Below are 4,650 nucleotides of genomic sequence, written 5' to 3'. Positions count from 1 at the left end.
AATCCACATACCTCTCCACCATATCCCCTTGAAGCATCCTACCAGGGATGGCCATTCTCATCCAGTCTCTCCAGGCTCACACATGCGCTCCGGGCAACATGACCTAACCACAGCACAAAATAATTATCTAGTGCATGCATTCCAAATGCTGTAACCACAGCTCATGGGAAATACACGTTCTTGCCATCCCACCACATGCAACTCCCCTGAGACAATGTTCACCCTTGCTGTGTGTATTGCACTCTAGTATTTTCTAGTCTGTTTCAATGCAAAGATTGGTATTTCAACCAGTTTTTTTATTTGTGTTTTGTTTTTAAGCAAACATAGAAAATTTTGTTTTTGCTCTTTTGTTTCTTGGGGAATGACTATATCACACAGAAGAGTTGTCAATGTCATTGCCACTATGCCTTGGAGGCTACTCTCAATGATATAGAATTGTAATAAAACACTGTGGCTACAGTTGCTTTATGCTGGTTGTTGACACTATATTGGAGGAAAAGTTTCTTAAAATAAAAAGGATAAAAACAAAAAGTCATGTCAATACTTGGTCAGGACAACCTCTTGATTTCCTAATTGTTTCATTCTTGATGCAAAGCAGTCATCTTTATAAAGAAAAGAGTTTTATGACTCTCCAAGTTCCCCTGCACTGATGGCCACCGAAGGGAACAGAGCCAATTGTTGTGAGGATGCAGGAGAGGCAGAGAGAATTAGGGACCCCTGGGAGAGTCACCTTGTCTTTGTATCAACTTGAAATCACACCCCAATAAAGCTGGAAAACTTCTTAACTAAAATAAATAAAAGGAAAGAAAGAACAGAGCAAGCGAGGGAGGGAGGAACTAAGAAAGGATGGAAAAGAGAAAAAAAAAAAAGAAACTAAATCAAAATCTCATCCCCTAGAGAAAACCATTAATAACATTGTGGTGTATATCTGTCAGTTAATTCCTCAAATTGCTTCCGATCTCAGGCACACAAGGTTTTCAAGATTGTTTCTTGTTCTTTGAGCTCAATAAGATTCTCCTCGCCTTCTCTCTGGCCTAAGGGGCTTCCCTGGAATTCTGGTTTTACAGCCTTTTTGCAAAGGTGCTTGTTCTCATTATGACTCCTTATGGCACACACAGACATTTAAAGCCTCTCTGCCTCGCTTCCAGCTCAGCCTTGGTCAACTAATTGCTGTAGCGCACACAGAGCACAACTACCCGACCACCAATAACTCCTATTCAGAACGTAGAGCGTAATTAACTGACCACTAAGTTCTGCTTTTGTTTTTGTTTCATAGGCTTCTAGAATTCAGAATTTCCTAAGGGTAGTATTGGATGCACGTTAATGTTATGCCCCCCAAGACCTATAGCAATATCAGGCACATAGTAGGCCTCACTAAATGTTTGTGGAATTGAACCGAAGAATGTTAAGTTCATTACTGGGTCTATCTCAAAAACATTCTGGGACCACTTATTGATGACTTGAAACCCAGGCAATAGGGCTTTCAGAATGCAAGAGTCAAGCTAGAGTGAATAATGCCCCTCTCCAAATAAATAAATAAATAGAGGAGGGTCCAATCCTGTCTATTTGGTTGACCACTAAAAAAGCCATTATACTTCCTGAAGGGACATCCCAAATTCTCTGATCACAAGATGGCAGAAGACCCCTGCATGCCCTGCAGAGAAACAGTGGTGGGCATATTCACATCCTAACTCTCTTGGAATCTGGCGTGTCAGCAGGGAATTGGAAAGAGATTCTCACACAACTGCCCTTGTTCTATAAACATTGTCTAGGAGTTTGTCTTCCTTCTTGCAACAGAAGACAGAACACTCTCCTAGTTTACATCTTGTCTTTAGTCTCCTTCAGCCTGCGATAGCCTTTGTGTCTTTTAGCTTGGATTTCCAGGCAATTCCATTTGTTTTGGGCTTCAGGGGCATATCTGCTGTTGGATCAATTCCAAGGGAAGTCATTAGTACTTCTCCAGGTGAATGTTGCTTCTAATTGCAAAAATTGGCAGTGAGGGACCTGGTTATTAGTTACTAGTATATCCTGCCCCATGGAATCTTTCTATAATTGATTAAAGGAAATGCAAGATCTTTTCAAGATGTGTGTGTGTGTGTGTGTGTGTTTTCCAAATGATTGCTATCACTCATTCTAGAGATTTTTGCAGGAGTAGCAGATTCTGTTGGGAGATATGTCATTGGATGTCTTCCATGTGCTAGAAGCTAGTACCTGCTAGTCCTTCCCAGAAGGTCACCCTCAGGGGCATCAGGAGCCCCCTTTGTCTTAGTGCACGGGGGCAGGAAGTGGGGAGAGAGCCTAAGTCAATGTCTATTAAGTATGGCAGTAAAATCATTGCAGCTGCCTTGCCCCACAATCGGGATAGTCTGAGGTATAACCTGTACCAGGTTTAAAGCCAAGCTGCAGGCCTCTGATTTTACCTACCCTTGCTTGGTCTTCCCTTCTCATCCCATTTCCTCACTCTCCTGTCAATATTCCTCATGAACCCCTCACATGAATTCTCATCTTAAAATGTCCTTCTGAGAATCCAGCCTGACATGACAGGCCATATGGAATACCCAAAAACTCGGTGGTGACCTGCAGACTGTATTCCACCACCTGCATATTTTGTTGGTCACTGGGGATCAGCTGGCTGCTATGATTTGGATGGAATTTATCCCCCAAGGGTTCATGTGTTAGAAGCTTGTTTCCCAGTGTGGTGATGTTAAGAGGTGGTAGGACCTTTTAAGAGGGGGAGCCTAGTAGAAAGTTCTTAGGTCTTTGGGGGTGTGTCTTCACAAGGATTAAGGTAGCTCTCATGGGACCCCTGAGTTTTTATATGAGGGTTATTCTAAAAGAACAAGTCTGGTCATTCTCCTGCCTCTTTGGCTTCCCATTTGGTAATATGATCTCTCTCTCTTTTGCACATACTCTTGCCACAGTGATTCTGTCCGCTATGAGGACTTTGCCAGAGCTGAGCTTGTGCCAGTGTTATGTTCTTGAAGCAACAGAACCATGACCTAAATCAACATCTTTTCTTTATGAAGTTACCTAGCTTTAGGTATTTTGTTATAGTAACAGAAAATGGTTACTAATGGTTTTACATTTTATTTAAATTGTTTTTTTCTATTATCATTCATTAATATTATTTGTTGAAATAAAGGATTCAGAACATAGAGTACAGATTTGAGAGATACATGAGGAAAACAGGCAAGTTTTCCTGCCCCTGAAATTCAGAAAGTATCCTCAGGCAAGGAGTGGTTAAGTGAGGCAGAGGGAAAGCAGTAAAAGAGAGAGGTCATGGACCTCAGATGGGGGATCCAGACCCAAATATAAATAGTTATGACTGACAGCAGTGGAGGCAGCACCCAGCACAGGCTGTCCCCCAATGGGGGTGATGACCTAATAGTCCTCTGGGAGTTGAGGCAGAGCTTGCCATCTAACCAGGGAGCACATCCTGCCTGAATGATACTGAGGATCAGTGCTGGCTGGTCTTTCCTGGGCCTCTAGGGTGCCCCCAGTGGCGGACAGTGGAACTGACATCTGGCAGAACCCCCTGACTTTGTTGTTCCTATCTGACTTGCCCCGTGGCCACCCCTCTATTTTCAAGAACACTCACAGACCCTGTTCGGTGACATCCTGTTTACCTGGAGGAGTGATGGGGAAGGAAAGCACAGCTTCTGCCATGGGAGGGCAGAACGGGAAAAGCCCAAGCTCTCCTCCCTCCCCCACTGTGAGCCTGGTACCCCACTCCTCTCACCACCACCCTTCCTTCCTATAGCTGCAGAGTCCTTCCATCTGATGGCCAACGCCAACCTGATCCTTGGTCAGCTCTGCTTAGGAAATAAGTCCACCTACAAACATCTCAACAAGTGACCTTTTCTACCCAGAAAAATCTGGGTGTTTTTTTTTTTTTCATTTCTTAGCACAAGACTAACCAGTTGCTCATGGGGGAACCTGGGTGTGGGAGGCCTTGACACCTGGTGCATGATGGAATGCAACCCTGCACACCTGGTCTCTGCACATTTGAGGGAGGGTTGGAAGAAATCCAGTCTTTGCTAGAGATTCCATGCTGTTGGGAGAAGGTATTTTAAAACCTATCGACAGGGAGAGCAAACTACAGCCAGGCTTCCGGTGTAACTGGAAAGGAAGCTGTCCTTACTCACATCAGCCCAGATGGGGAGGTTCCGTCATTTTGTGGGTTGAACAATGCTCATATCTGGCCCGTGTCCCAACATGATTAGGGGGTGTGGTCTTGTTTTCATTTTTGATCCATCATTCTTACAGAGTGGGCTTGTTTGTTGTTGATGGTCCATGGAAGTCTTCATATTGAGAGAAGAGCATCAAGACCTACCTGCGAGCCAAAGCCTGGTGGGCAGCACCTGTCCATCTCAGGAGGAAGGGGCTCTTTTCCTCTCTCTCTTCAGCGCCTGTTTCCTGGGAGTCCCAGACTAGCTAGGAGGCAGGAAGCACTCTTTCTTTGCAGAGATGGAAGATTTCTCCCAGGGAATTTTTCCTAGAAGGCACATCTGGTACCCACACACAGGGTGAATTCTTTTTGGAAAGTAGTTTGGAATATCAACCAAGAGCATTTCAATTGGAACAACACAGAGATGAGCATGGCCCCTGTGCAAAGATGACACACAAATTCGTGAAACATTCCATGTTTTA

At 44.2% G+C, this 4,650-nt stretch overlaps 1 pseudogene; it reads left to right on the top strand.

Moving 5' to 3' along the window:
• Window positions 1–4,549: 4,549 nt before the first annotated feature.
• Window positions 4,550–4,650, top strand: LOC124088234 (U6 spliceosomal RNA; annotated as a pseudogene).

This window comes from Marmota monax, unplaced genomic scaffold, assembly GCF_021218885.2.
Source record: "Marmota monax isolate L192 unplaced genomic scaffold, Marmota_monax_Labrador192_F-V1.1 WCK01_AAM20220418_F8-fsc00021, whole genome shotgun sequence".
Classification (NCBI taxonomy): Eukaryota; Metazoa; Chordata; class Mammalia; order Rodentia; family Sciuridae; genus Marmota; species Marmota monax.
The sequence above is the reverse complement of the archived record's forward strand: the minus strand, read 5'-3'. Positions and strand labels throughout refer to the sequence as shown.